This window comes from Tenrec ecaudatus, chromosome 17 (assembly GCF_050624435.1).
Source record: "Tenrec ecaudatus isolate mTenEca1 chromosome 17, mTenEca1.hap1, whole genome shotgun sequence".
Classification (NCBI taxonomy): Eukaryota; Metazoa; Chordata; class Mammalia; order Afrosoricida; family Tenrecidae; genus Tenrec; species Tenrec ecaudatus.
Window position 1 is genome coordinate 78,005,323 of NC_134546.1, and position 16,139 is coordinate 78,021,461.

The 16,139-nt window shown below is 43.0% G+C and overlaps 1 pseudogene; it reads left to right on the forward strand.

The window, feature by feature from the left end:
- The first annotated feature begins 826 nt into the window (after positions 1-826).
- On the forward strand, positions 827-14,163 carry LOC142430526 (U2 small nuclear ribonucleoprotein auxiliary factor 35 kDa subunit-related protein 2 pseudogene; annotated as a pseudogene).
- Positions 14,164-16,139: the final 1,976 nt, after the last annotated feature.

Genomic DNA, 16,139 nt, shown 5'->3' on the forward strand with positions numbered 1-16,139 from the left:
GTGCTGTGAAAAAGCCCCTGCACAGCCTTCTGGGGATGTGGAGGAACAGAGAGCAGAGATGTAAACAGAAGCAACAGTGTAGCTGAACCCTGATCCCTACAGGTGGAGCTGCACGGGTCCTGTCCAAGCCCTGAGGCAGGTGAAAGCATACTGTGGCTGTGTTGAGACCAATCCCCACTACAGGCTCCAGATGGTCCCAGCTCCAGCAGGTAGAGTGGCAGGGCCAAGGTCACACCCCAGCAGACTTCCACTGAGGTAAGCCAAAAGCCCCAGCCCTCAAAACCCCATGGGTCTGTGCCTACTTACCTTTATGATGTTCCTCCATTGTTCCAGCAGTGGTGAATTTCCCTCTAAGCAACTCTCCTTGGCTGCATTCTACGGAGTCCCTCTGGTATGTGTCCAAATCATCTTTTTTTATGGATAGAAGAATTTTTATTTCTTCTCTTTGTTAGCCTTTTTTCTTCCCTACCAAAAATTTTCTTATTTTCAGAATCCTAGGCTCATCCACCACCTTGCTACAGCTCTGTCCCGGACGCAGCCTAGGTTGCCCTGGAGCTGCTGCCAGGGCCGCACAGCCCAGCCTGGTGTTTCCGCAGAGGCTGAGCCGCCATCGCCTCCACAGTCAGCCCGCCCTCAGCATTCGGCCCACAGAAGTGACTCCTGCCGGAACGCAGTCTGCAGTCCACAATCCGCACCAAGCCCGGAGAGCCTCAGACAAGAGACGAGCTCAGGGAGGATGTCAGGCTCCAGGGTGTCACAGAGCAGCAAGAGAAAGACCGAGAAGAAACCTGACACTTGGGAAGAAGCGAAATTTCTGATGGGCTCCATGGCAGTCATGAATGACATGCGAAAGCAGAGAACTTTTTGCGATGTGATTCTCATGGTCCAGGAAAGAAAGATCCCTACGCATCGTGTGGTCATGGCTGCAGCCAGCCCAGTTTTTAATGTCATGTTCACAACTGGCATGCTCAAATCAAAATCCTCTGAAGTAGAGCTCAAAGACGTAGACCCTGAAGTTATTGAACACTTGGTGGAATTTGCTTACACGGCTAGGGTTTCTGTGAGTACCAACAATGTGCAGTCTCTGTTGGATGCCGCAAACCAGTACCAGATGGAACCTGTGAAGAACATGTGTGTTGATTTTTTGAAAGAGCAAGTGGATGCTTCAAACTGTCTCAGTCTAAGCATTCTAGCAGAGCGTCTAGTCTGTCCTGAGTTGAAAGCCACTGCAGATGCCTTTATTGACCATAATTTCCCTGACGTTTCCAAAACTGAGGAGTTTCTCCGCCTTGATGCTGAGCTAGTAACAAGTCTGCTCAACCAGGACTCCCTGACGGTGAGTGCAGAGGAGGAAGTTTATGATGCTGCTGTCAGGTGGCTGGGACATGATGCGCCGAATCGCCAGCCTTTTATACTGGATGTCCTCGCTAACGTCAGATTTCCTCTGATCTCAAAACATTTCTTATGTAAAACCATCCCATTTGAACCCCTCATTCAAGACAATCCTGAGTGCCTTAAGATGGTGATGAATGGAATGTGTTACCATCTAATGTCTCCTGAGGATTGGAAAGAACTGGCAGATGGAGCAAGGCCTCGAAGACCACGGTCTTGTAGATATTTTAAGCCAAAGTTGGAAAAAGGTGCATATGGCACACCATCCTGAAGTGAGAATGTAACTTCAGAAATTTCATTTGATGCGTGTTTTGCTCTTTAAAATTACCTGTGTTGATAACTATTTTGTATATCCAACCACATGTTTTTGGTCTTCAAGTAGAACAGTTTAAATAACTAAAGAATTGACCCCAACTTTTCAAAAAAAGTCTCATTCAATAAAGTATGTTATTCTCAAAAGCCAGCATTATTATAATTCCATCACAATATGTTCAGTATTTATATTAAATGTGCCCACCCCTCCCTTATTTTTGTTATAAAACTTTGTCTTGGAAATACTTTGCCATTTACTAGTAACTATCTATATTTTTTCATATTAATTATTTCTAATATAATAATTGCAGCGGCAGCTTTTGTTAGAAATTATTTACCTTGCCTCATCCAAAGTGAACAGTAGTTTATACTCTGATATAAGTAGGCTACTTATTAAATAGGATTCCTTGGCAATTATTTTTAAATTCTTGTACTTGGCATTGTTCAGAAATGTTGGAATGATATTAGCTGTCATTCATTGAGACCCTCCCATAGCTGTCCTATACTTGCCAGGAATGGTGGCTTTTCCTTATTATTATTAAATTGATTTCCTTCAGAGAACATTTTCTGTAGTAACATGTAATTATCCAGAATTAAGCCAATATATTTTTTGGAGCTAATAAACTTATACACTATTATCTCTATATATTCCTTGGATTTAAATGATGACAGGAGGTAATTTGTATTAATTACTGGCTGAAAATGATAGAAAAGAAAATCTTAATCTTTTTTCGAATATTGTCAATAAATGACTTCTTGGCACTCTATATTTTTCTTTTTACGTAAGGTTTTCTTTTATTTAAAAGATCATTCACAAAATACTGTATCCATAGATTTCCTTTCTGTCATACAGTTGAATGTGTTAAGGGCACTCTATTTTAAAGGCGAATCATACCATTCTTAGGATGACAGGGAAGAGAGAAGAACTTTTAATCTATGAAAAGAGGATAATTGAGTTTCAAATAGTTCACTGAGAAATTAAATTAAAAATAACCAGATTTCTTTTTTTTTTCACAACTTTTGGAAGATTGCTTTATGGTCCTGAGGGAAGGAGAAGGGCGGGTATGTTGGGCAGAAATATATTAACCATTGTGCATTTCAAGGAAGGTTCACCATTGCCATTTCGGTGTTCTAATTGGAAAATTCTCCTTTAGAGATGACAGACTATTTCTTGTGCTCCTCATTTTAAGTGGGGGCTCCTCTTTTGGCTTGATATCTCTGCATAATTTAGGCGATGGGTTCCGTGGCCTTTTGTGTCCACTGTAGTTTGACAAAATGACAGGCCATTCTTAGGCCTGGTACACTCTTGATAGACTCTTATATAGAAAACCTAGATTTTTATTTTATTTTCCCTCTTACCATACCTATAGATGTTTGGGATATATTTCTCCTATTGATAATGGTGAGTTGGGTATTTCTCAAACTACTGACATTCACATGTGAGACAACTTCCAGTTCTGTTTAAGACCGATGCCTCTATCCTTTTCTGGGAATTTTATTACATACCCTAAAGTCATTCAAGGCTCTTGTCTACATTTTCTATTGATTATGTATTTTATAATGAATGTTGGATTTTGAGTGTGAACATGGCAAAGGTAGGTAATTTCTTTTTTGTCTTTACACTAGGACCAACAACTCGTTTTTAAATCGATTGTGAACACGGTCTCTTAATAAGCACTTTCATAATTAATAGTATGATAGACAAAAACTTTTTCATCTGTTGAAATCTACTATGTGGTTCATTTTGCATAAGCATGAATAGGAATATAAGACAGGTGTAACAGTACTAAATAAAAAGAGGAATGAAAATAATGAAGTCATCTTTATGAACATCATAGAAAGCATGTTCTCCCTTTATTTCTGGCTTGTAGCCCAGAAACTGTTGACAGAGGTTACTGTTCTCAGCCCAGATTAGTTGGAGGATAGGATTGAGATGGAAAACCCTTGCTTACAGTTAAATATTATACATGTCAATTAATAGTTGTTGTAAACTATGTTTCTCTCTATATTTGTAAATGATGATGTAGCAATCCCTGGTGACACAAAGTTCAAGATCGTGGATGCTATTTGAAAGGTGAGCAGGTACCACCCACCAGCTGGCCCCTTGCACAATTAAACTGACAGTCTGTGTCCAAAAAGATTACAGTTTAGAGATCCCTATGGGGGCAGTTCCAGTCTCTCTAAAGGGTGACATTTAGTCAAAATGGATGATACATTTACAAAACAACATGTCAGTGATGCAGTCTGGACTCTCCCTAACAGATATTAAATGCATGTTTCCTCCTGGTGCTCCTAATCTGAGTTCTAGTCCTAGTCAACTGTTTTGGATAATGGCAAGTTTGCTCTTTATGATACTACTTTGTGGAATCATAAATAATTTTCATTTTGTCTTTTAAACTTGGAAGATTTTCCTGAACCTTATGGCTTCACATACTACGTTCATTATATTTTGAAATTAATTAATTGTCATTTCTGTTTTCTTTATTCATTGCTACACTTCACTTACTCTCTATTAGAATGTGATCATCTCTTAAGTGTCCTCACTATTTGAAGAAAACAAAACATTTTGAAGGCTCTTATAGTTCTTGTACCCACTCATCAATTGTATCAAGATAATTTGTACATGTGTCCCCATCATTATTTCCTAGACATTTCTTTTCTTCTTTTTAAAAAATCAATTTATTGGGGGCTCATACAACTCTTATCACAATCCATGCATCCATCCAGTGTAGTCTTCTCACTCTTAGTTTTCAGATTTCAATGTGCTCTGCAGATAATTTTATCCCCTGGTCTCCTCTTCTAGGAAGAAGGACTCTGTTTCACACAGCACTCCATTTCCAGAACCGTGTGTCCTGCGCACTTCTATTGGACAAGCTACAGCGGTTTGGTAAAGAATATTAATAGGTTCACAGATTGAAAATATGCTCAGTTCAGTTTTCAACATAAAATAACATTGGGAAAATTTCTATATGAACAATGCGTTAAATTTGAGGTATGGCAACACAGAAAATCAGTCTAGAAATGAGATGGGTGTACTCAGATAAATGAAAATTTATCTTAGTATTTAGTGTTTCCTCGAGGTACATTTTTCACCCTGCTCTCAGAACTAAGTTTTGTGGGGATTCATGCTAATCTGGAAAGACTTAGACCATAGCCATGTTTGCTATATGTAATTTGTTTTGTTTTTTTTTTCTCCTCAGAGGAGCGGATTCTTCCCATTCTAAATTGTAATGCAGGATTGTGATGCTGGGAATCTACATAATGATGGAGTGGGAGAAAAAGATAGATTTCTGTGTGTTCTTCTGATTGAGTCTGAACCTTTTATAGCACCTGGGCAGTAAGACTCTGACCTTCATGCCTGTGTTGTAGTTTATAGTTTGGCCTGTCCATGTTCCTTTCCTTCACTGCAAAATCTCCTCTATGTTTGAACTTTTAATATCTGTTCATTATATCCTCACACATAGGTCTCATGGGTAGGATATGGTGTGTGTGGTTGATAGGGGAAATATTTCACCTCCAGCTATGAAAAATCAATGAATTAACCTTCCTCTGGCGCTAAATCTGTTGAGATGATAAAAGACTCCCAATCCAGTGTCTGAATCACAGGGCTTATTTTGAATGTATACTTGAAAATCTTGGGGGGGGGGGTTATAGGTAAAGCCCACAGAATTCGGGGCTCCACTAATGACTGGCCCCAGCAATTTCTCACTGGTACAGTAAATAATACTCAGTCTCTAGAAGTTCATAAAATTTTAATTTACAGTTTTGCTTTATTTTGTTTGTTTGTTTTTTAAATACATGGGTTTGATAGCTTCTGATTCAGGTAAGCAGAACACAGCTGTTCCCATCTGAATAGACCTCCTCTAGATTTCGGATGACATTTGATATGCCAATTCACTTTAATTCTCTGATGGTGCATGCAAGGACTCCCAGCATCTGTGCACCCAAGGCTCATGTTGCAGAATAAGGAGCAGGTGCCTGACTCAGAGAGGAGGAGATGGTCCAAGAGAGACAGAGCAGGGGTCCAGAGTGGAAATGGAGTGGCAGGGGTCCAGAGAGGGCCTAGAGTTTGTACGTGGGCAGAGAGTTGTGGTCATCTCCACATGACAAGACATTATAGAGGGATGAGTGGACAGATAGTATAGGGTGTTTTATCACCCAGCACCGGGAAACTGAGCTACATTTGATCACCCCTTATGCTTTGTCCCTAGGTTCTTCGAGCTAAAACCTGAGAAAGCAGGTCCCTGGCCTCTAAATGAAGAGCATCCAGTGGTTACTGAGTTTCTTTGAGCCCTAAGCACTTGAATTGATTTAGGACCATTCAGGCAAGGAATGATTTTTTTTTTCAGAAAATAGGTACTGTACACTAGAGAAGTATCTGAGTTTGTAGAGATATGTCCTAATCTTATCGGTTCTGGTTAATCTTTTTCACAATACTGATACTTTTTGTGATTAAAATGTACAACTTATGTTAATCTTGTTAATGTATCCTTAATACATCTTGCAAAATTATTAAATTTATTTAGGGGGTTCTATCCAACTTAGGGTGATAAAGTAATATTTCCTTATATTTTATAGATTGTATTGCTTGGTTTTTTATGTGTTCTGAATATTTTACATACTTTTATATTATTTCATTTGTTGCTTTTCAATTTTTCATATATATATCGTTTTGTGGGCTGGTTTTTATGTGAGGAGAGGAAATAAGAAAACTTTATGCCTGTTAAAATAACATTTTGGTATACATAATTTTAAACAAGTAAAAAAACAGAAGTTCATGGAAAATATAGCTGACTATATATGAAAACACACTCAATACATATATAGTAATAGTGAGGGTGATATAGTCAAATGAGTAAGACCTCTCTCCACACCCACCTCAGTCAGTCATTGAAAAATCACTGTATCTCATCACAGACACAGAGCAATGGCCCCGTTGCTTGGTCAGTATTAGTCCATGAGAAGCTGATTTTGTCAGACCTCATCTATGAAGTCAGTGAAATTATAGGGTTCGAGTATAAGTGGATACATCTGTACCAGTCATGACCAACTGTCCAACCACATCATGAGATCATGAGATGTATCCACTACAATCAGGATTCGAGACAACATTTGAGATGAGCAGCGAAGCTATCCTGGTGTGTGGCTCCGTCATGTTCTCGAGGTTTCCACTTATTTATACCTGATGTAGACCAGAAATGCATTCATGAATGTGAATTATGTGCATGTACAAATGCCCTATAGAGTTCAAAGCTTAAGCCATCACCCTTATACAGCAATAAGCAAGGACATTGCCACATAGGCTGTACCTAAACCACTGACACCAAAGTGCACTCATCAAGGACTGACTATGTGGCTTCATTTTCCTATTGGCAGTTGCCCTCAGTAAGATAAGACATGGACTGGAGAGAACACTGAAGCAGCTGCAGAACCTCACCTTCTGGTTTACTTCCTCACAGGTGTGCATGCCCAGATGCAGTTAGTGCAGTCTGAGGCCAAGGTGCAGAAGCCAGGAGAGTAGGTAAAGGTGTCCTGTAGGACTTCCAGACACACCTTTTCCAACTACGGTACGAATTAGGTGTGATGAGCACCAGGAAAAGGCGTTCAGTGGATGGGCTGGATCAACACCCACACTGGGAAGTCAACATATGCCCTGGGCTTTGCACAGGCCCAAAAGACATCTCCTCAGATGTGTCATTCAGCACAGCTTATCTACAGATTGGCAGCCTGAACTCCGAGGACACTGCCACCTCTTCCTGTGTGAGACACACGCTGTAGAAATCCACATCCTGAGAGCGTCAGGACACCTGAGGGGAGGGCAGCTGTACTGGCTGAGGCAGTCTCTCAGAATATATAGTTGAATCTTCTCTTTACTTACCAGTTATGAAGTTAGAGATGAGAAACAAAGAAAATTACTTCCTGTGAAATTAGCATTACAATACTATGAAATTATATCAGCCCCTCTAGGGGGGAAAATAAGAAATACCTTGGTATGTAGCTTTTCCTTAGCTCTCTGTGTAAATACTTCCATCTCCGTACTGACAACTATGCAGACTCCATGAAGGGTTAATTTACCACCTCCAGAGACAATGATAAGAACACGGTTTATTGGCAAATAGACGGTTGGGAAATGGAAGGCAAGGCCATCTAGTACTCTGTGAGAAAAAAGGGAGAGGGAGTCAGTGTGATCCCAGAAACAGACTCCCTGTTGGGAGAGACCTGAGCTGCAGGGGACACTCAGAACCCACAGATCTCAGGACACACCCCAGGGGCACAGGGTTGGCTTCTTGTGGTCTGGGGATGCATCTCCATTGCACTGTTTCCCCCAATAAATTTGTCTATTTTTATGACAAAGGAATGCAATATTAATGTATACGAAATATGTAAAATCAGACCTATTACACATAGGATGTATAATAATGGAATTGAAATCTCATCAGCAGAAAGTGAGGAGGAAGGAGCACATAAAATATAACTTTTATTTATTGCTGTTATACCTCACTTATTTGTATGTTAAAGTTTACAGCAAATGCGTTTTTCAAGTACTGTTTGATAATAGATGTATTGGTTGGATTTCCTTGAAGGCGGATATGATCTTTTCACAGACAGTACTGCATTCCATGATGGGTTTAGCAAGATCCTTTCTGACAATGAATGCTATCCCCTTCTCTTCATTGTGTTGTTCTTGGCATAGTAAATCTTATGATTTCCTGATCAACTTGCAATACCATTTAAGTCCATTTAAGCTCACTAATGCCAAGGATATCAAGCAAACATCAAGCATCCCATATCATCTTTGGCCCCTTCCAGTTTTCCTCAATTTATAGTATGCAAATGATCAGCTTTGATCATCAGAAGACTTTTGGAGCTGTTTCGCATTACCTTGAGACATGTTCTATCAGCAAATGAAGATCCTGACGGCTCCACTCCCAGAGGCTTTACCCAAATCACACCATCATGGCCGACTCCCTTCCAAGAAACCAGCTCCACTTCAGTCACATTTTGAGTGCCCTCAAACATGAGGGGCCCATCCTCTGACAGTAGCTTCAATGATTTCCTAATTCCTTTCCTTAGGCTGTCAGTATTTAACAATACTTCAAAAGTATGCATAAGATTTTCAAAGCTTCTTCCACTGAAGAATGTAGTGGGGTCCTTCTAAATTGTCTAGTCTTAGTCTGGAAGCTTTGATGAAATCGGTTCACTTTGGGTGTCCCTGCTGGCATTTTATATAACAGTGACATATCTTCTAGCATCACAGCAACACACAAGCCACCACAGTATAAAGAACTAGCAAACAGGTGGTGAGAATATAACATTATTCCTTCCAAATATACAAATTCTGGCTAATATTTTAAATGCAATAAATAAGTAAAAGCAGAACTCCATCAAATAGTGGATTAATTCAATTTAATATTTTCAATTATGGTCTTAACAATTAAATAAAAAGCCATGAGGACATCAAGAATTTAATAAGTAAACAAACAAATAAATGGGTCTAGCAAACTAGAATCAGTGACCAATACATAGCATACTCAACCAAAACCAAAATATATTGCTCCCGTTAAGCTTGGATTTATTTCAGAAATAAAGTTAAGCATGAAATGAATAGAAACAGAAACAGATAATAAAAATTCAGATAGATGAGAGATACGAAATATGGACAGGCTCTTTAGAGAAAATTGACAGCTAAATCGATAGTTCAGCAGATTGATAGACCATTTAATAGATTTATGATAGATAGATAGATAGATAGATAGATAGATAGATAGATAGATAGATAGAAAGACAGCAGAGATAGGAAAATGTGTAGATGGATGGCAGAGAGAAAGAGAAACGCATTCAACAAACACCAGTGTCATTGTGCATTTAAGTTCAGGGGTTTGGGCTGAGTCCAGGCAGATGGTGTTCAGAGAACACTCTTGTCTATCCTGAGATAAATTGAAGACTAAATGCACAAACTACTACATGAGGTATGTTATAAGGAGTAAGGATGTTATAAAACAATGATTCACTCTTCAAGAGATTATCTCAAGTACCTGGGTCCCCACAGCAGGAATAAATCACCTATTTGATGTGTGTGGTGATGCAGGTAAAAGTAGGTCAGGGAAGCTATGTGAGACCAGACTGTAAGCACCATGAGGGGAATGTTGGGATGTATTGCACAGGGTCTCAGGACAAACAGGCACATGACCCAGATTCAAGACTCAGTGCCTGGGGAACAAGATACAGGTTTCCTAGCAGCATTTGGGCCTCCCCTACCCCATTCCCTTGTGTCATGATTTTTAGTCCTCTTCCTGTCTTTGAGAACTGATATTTAGATGTTTTTTAGCATAACTCTCAACTCCAGTGAACAGAGGGAAGAGAATGAAGCATGGAATTATGATATCTTCTCTGGGTCCTTGTTCTTTTCTTGGGAGACTCTGAGTGCATAACCCACAAGCTGAGGTGCTCTCTCCACATCAGAGGAGAACTGAAGGGAAACATTTTAATATTATTTTCTATTTTTATCTTTACACTTTCTTGTGGATTGCGTGAAGGTGTACCGAGAAAATTAATGTTCATTCAACTATTTATACACTCTTGTTTCATTTCATTGACTGCAATACACACAAACTCCTGTTACAATTACCTTTTCTTTCCAAACATTCTGAATGTTCCCTGGATAAATGTTGCCCTTTGAATCACAGAAGTTTGATAGTTTTAAGGTTATTGTATCTCCCCAGGACAATTGCTCCTTGGGAGGTTTGTGGACTATTTGACTGGAAGTTTTTCCAAGGGGTGAGTTCAGTCCCATACCTGAAGGGATGCTGACAGCCGTATTCTCAGGACTTCCACGAGTCTACCCAAGCGGTAAGCCTAGTGTTTTTATTTTCTTTGTGTGTGTGTGTGTGCATGCGTGTGTATTCTTTCACTTTTTATCCCACTCTGCCCAAGACCTTCTAATGCTACCTTTTACAGCGAAGTGGGTACTGATAGCAAGGTACCACCTATTTCTTCTGGTCATAGGGTTCAGGACACTTGTATCTATGATTCATTATAGCATTAGATGAATGGTGTCCATGTGTCTTCAATGATCATCACTCTGGAAAGGGAGAAACAATTAGCTGCACCTCATGTGGTTTAAAGTCCCCTGTCACTACTCTCAAAACCCAGATGTAGGACATTATCTTTGTGGGCTGTTATGTCAGCGGTTCTTGGTGTTCTCTAACCTCCAAGGCCTCCTCTTCAGAGAGAAAAGTTAACTCACTGATGGTTTTCTTTAGTTTAGATCACAGTAGATCAGAGTAATGTTTAGACAGATTATGAAACTAATGAAGGTGAAATATTCCACATTTTGGACTTTTAACTTCTCTTGTGAACAGAGTTCCACTGTCAGAGAGTTGGTAACAAGGGCCAGGTTGACCATGAGTGTTCAGAGAGACACACTCATCTTTGGCTTTAATCTGCACAGATTTGTCTGGCACTCCGAGTAAAGCTGACATTTCCTAAGATTTGTTTCCTCTCCTCAGGCAGCAGGAAGCACAGGGCAGACCTGAGCACTAGGACATACCTGAGAGTCTACTGAAAAGGGACCATTTGGGAGATAAGATTCTTCAGTGTCTTCACTAAGGAGTCAGAGGTACTTTCTATCCTGGACATAATTCCCTGCAGACAGTAAGGAGGGACTGTCTGTGAGGGCCCAGGCTCCTTGGGCTGCAGCTTCACACCGGGTTTCAAACCACTGTCACCTGAGTGTGGACTGAGAGATGCACTGAGTGGAGAACCACGGTTCAATACTTTCTGGGGTTAATGTGCCAATGACTGTGTGTTTGTGTCTTTTTGTGTGTGTTGTGTGATGTTATTAGGATCAGGTTCTGTCCCTCTCAACAGTCCCAAGACCCACACCTCCCCCTGCCTTGGGTTTCCATGGTTATAAGGCTGGAGGAGTCTGACATGGAGGGCAGGGCAGAAATATGCAAAGTGGAAGACACCCATTTTAGACCCACAGGCTACCTCCCCAGGGGAAGCACCCTCATCACCCAGCTGGGGACCACAATGTGATTACTTTCCATCCTCCTTGCAAGATGGAGTTCTGCCACCCTAACTCTCCTCATTACTCTTCTCCCAGGTCAGGATCGCCACAGGGTCTGAGAAGAATGGAGGGCAGTGTGTGAAGAGGAAATCTCTGATCTCTGAATCCTATTTCCACAGGTGTCTGTGCCCAGGTGTAGCTGGTGCAGTCTAGGGCAGAGATGAAGAGACCTGGAGAATCTTTGAGGATCTCTTGTAAGACATCTGGGTTCAGCTTTACTAGCTACTATTTGCACTGGATTAGGCAGATGCCTGGAATAGGCTCGGAATGGATAGGAAGAATTGATCCTGAAAACTCTCAAACAAAGTACAACCCATCCTTCCAAGGAAAAGTCAGCATCTCCACAGACAACTCCATCAGCACCATGTCCCTGCAGTGGAGCAGCCTGAAGGACTTAGACACGGCCATGTATTACTGTGCAAGACACACAGTGAGAGAAACCACTTCCTGAGAGGGGTAGAAACCCTCAGAGCAGAAGTCTCAGAGGCACCTTCCTGTTCAGCAGAAGAGGAAAACTGTCCGCTGTCTCCTACAGAGTGAGAACATGAGATCATGTCACCAGCCACTGAAATGGCAGGGAGGCATCTCCCCACATGGGACCACTGATGCCTTTTATTGGATTAGACTCCCCTGGAGTAGCCCAGTCTGTGACAGCTGAATAACAGCAGTGCTGTAGAGCAGGGGAGGCAAGGTTTTGTTTGAAATTTTCAGAGTTCAGCCATTGCTGCCCTTGAAGAATGAGCAGGTGCATTGTCTTACAGGAAAGAAAAACCTCAGCTCAAATTTCCTGGCCTTTTTCTCACCAACCATTCTCAGTATTATTAGAACTTCTTCCTGATAAGTACCCACAATCCCCTCAAATGCTCATTTGTTTGCCTTCTAACTTGATTTACCTGCCTGCATTCAAATTGATTTGGAGAGAGCTTTATAAAACTCTACTGGTGGCTCTCTTCCGGCCTGGCGCTGGGCCTGGGAGCCGCCGAGAAGATGGGGGAGCCCAGAGATGCTAGTGTCTCCCAGGGTCTGAGGTCGCATGTGGTGAGAGGGTAGTCGCCAAAGAGGTAAGGGATGAAGCGCGCTCAGGCTGCGCCTGAAGAGTGAGCGAGCGGGCAGGCAATGAGCTGATCCTGATGAGCGGCCAGCTGCTGCACTTGCTGCCCAATCTGTCAGGGGCGTCCAGGGGCAGTGGAAGCCACAGAAGTACAGGGCCACCCTGAAGAAGGAGAAGCGAAAGAAGCTTGGGCAGGAGCTCGCGCGACTGGGAGACTCAGGACTGTCACTGGAGGAGCCAGATGCGGTGGCTTTAGCTGAAGAATGCCACCAAGAGGAGCAGAAGTTGTAGGAGACAGAGAGGCAAAATTTACACGAGGAGTGGTTGCTGAGAGAGCAGAAGGCCCAAGAAGAATTCCGGATAAAGAAAGAAAAGGAAGAGGCGGCCAGAAGACGGCAGGAAGAACTAGAGCGGAAGTTAAAAGAAGAATGGGAAGCGCAGCAGAGGAAAGAGCGGGAGGAGGAGGAGGAGCAGAAGCTGCAGGAGAAGCATGAGAAAGAGGAAGCCATGCAGAAGATGCTGCATCAGGCGGAAAATGAGTTGGAAAACGGTGCCACATGGCAAAACCCAGAGCCACCCTTGGATGTAAGAATACTGGAGAAAGACCGGGCCTTTTGTCCATTCTACAGTAAAACCGGAGCGTGCCGATGCACGGAAGCACACTTTCCCAGCATCGAGTCCCGCCCTTCTTGTGAAAAGCATGTTCACGACGTATGGCATGGAGCAGTGCCAAGTGGATGACTATGACCCGGATGCCAGCCTGGAGTACAGCGAGACCTACCAGCAGTTTCTGGAGTTCTATGACGATGTGCTCCCTGAGTTCAAGAACGTGGGGAAGGTGGTACAGTTCAAGGTCAGCTGCAACTTTGAACCTCATCTGAGGGGCAACGTGTATGTCCAGTATCAATCAGACTTCCAAGCAGCCCTTTCTCTGTTTAATGGAAGGTGGTAAGCGGGACGACAGATGCAGTGCGAATTCTGCCCGGTGACCTGGTGGCAAATGGCGATTTGTGGTTTATTCGAGACCCAGCAGTGCCCACGCGGCAAGCACTGCAAGTTTCTCCACGTGTTCCGAAATTCCAACAATGAGTTTTGGGAAGCGGACAGAGACATGTACCTGTCCCCAGATGGGACTAGCTCATCCTATGGGAAGAGCTGAGATTGGAGAGAGAGGCTGGGCCACCGTCACAGCTACTACAACAGGTCCAGGGGAAGACGGAGTCGTAGTTCCGACTATTCCTACCACAGAAACGGGGAGTTGGAGAGGAGAAGTCGGCACAGGGGAAAGAAATCTCATAAGCATGTGTCCAAAAGCCGAGACAGGCGCAGCTCCTGAAGTAGAGGCAAGAAAAGAGGCCGCAGCCGGAGTCGCAGCAGAAACCGCAGCCCCCGGAGGCCCCAGAGCCGTGGGAGGAGGCAGGCATGTAGCTGAGATAGAAACACCCAGAGCCCCAAAGCCAGGTAAATTGCTTTTGGTCCTAAATGGATTTCTAGTTTTCTAGTATTTCTAGTTATTCTGGCTGCTGAGCACGCTGGCCAGAAGGGATGTGTGCCGAGCCGCGGACTCGAAAGTAAAAAGGTGTGTTAGTGTAGGAAATGGAGACAAGAGTGTGCATGGAGGGCATGCTAACCTGCGCAGCTAGTTCACTTAATCTGGGAGGGTCCAGCATGGATTTTTCTAGTTACTGTGGGGCTGCGGGTGAATGTTTTCACCCTGAAATATGGCTTCATTTCCAACAGCCCCTATTCGGACAGGACTGTACTCGCTGAATCTACCAGTGTATTTTGCCCTCTCCCAAGGGTTGGATTTTTATTTAAAATTTTGTACTCTTTAAAGAAGCCTTTGTTGAAAACAATTGAAATAGAAAAACCCCCACAATAAAAATAAACCGTGTATTTCTTGAAAAAAAACAAAAAAAACTCTCCTGGTGGAGCAGTGGCGCTGTGGCCTTAACAAACTGCTCATGGATCCCAGACCTTCTACCAGTCAGTTACACTCATAGGGAAATACTTGGTATAGTTTCCTGGTTAAAAAATGACCTCCCCAGAAGGAGACTCGAGTCTGCTGAGCCAGGATGTACTTGGTTCAGAAATGTTTACATCCTTCCTTCCCCTCTTTCTCCTGAAATGCTGGTCCAACCATGGAATCAGTGTCAGGGAAAGAGTGTTTTGGATTGAGTAGATTCAGGCAGCACCCAGGGAGAGGCCATGGTGTACAAAGATCTCCTACTTGTGGTCACTGTAGTGCTGACATTGAACCTGCCAAGAAACATTTCTACCTACCTGTGACCACTGTGAGCACTGAGGACACATCTGTGTATTGCCGTGCAGGCAGACACAGAGAGGGAAGTCAGTGTGGCCCTCACAGGACAGCTCTGGGGTTGGACTGCATGGGGCTTTTCGACCAGCAAGGGGCATTCAAGACAAACAACAAGCCCAGGATGCAGGAGCAGGTAGATTGCTGAGCACAGGTGGGGCTTTCTGCTGTGTCTTGAGTTGGTTTTGTTCCCACCATTCTCAAAGATATCCAGGGGAAACCCTATTTACAATTGCAGGAGTGTATTAATGTCTCCTAAATTGTAACAAGAAACTCTCAAAGACATCAAGTTGACTTTCTACCCAAAGTGACCATATAGCATAGGCTCGAATTACCTCTGTAAACGGTATTTGCATAGAAGTGGCTAGTCTTGAAATCTAGGAGTACATATGGAGGCCAAGTGAAAAGGAGGGATGGGGAAGAAAAGGAAAATAAGAGATATGTGGCGAAGATTTAGGGCCCAGGCCCACCCAAGGGGAGGGTACTGTTTTTGTCTCCACAGGGAAAGAGGGACCAGATTAATATCCAGTGTTCTGGGATGCAAATGCACCCGGATGGCATGGAATAGGGAGCCAGGGGAGGGGCCTGAGGGCTCGGTCCCAATACCAGCTACATGGCCAACTGCCCACCTTCCCAGAAGAATGTACTTTACAGGACGGCACTAAAGCTACCACTAGGGGAGAGGGACATGTCTGACCAGAGAACATGGGAGCAAATGAAAGGGGAGGAAGAGAGAGTAGAGCACAACCTGGCACACCAGGCCTGGAGGACAATATCCCTGCTCTGAATAGCCAATGCACTGAGTGAACCAGATGGCTGGCCCCAGTATGAGACACAACGTCCCTCATGGATCCATGGACCTACGGGAAACAACACTGGAGACTCAGTGTTGAGATTGGCCCGGACTGACCCCACGACACCGAGGCCAAATACTAAAAGCATGTGGCAGAGCAATGCGGGGAGCAGATCAGGGAGCTCTCAAGGGGGTGCAAAGG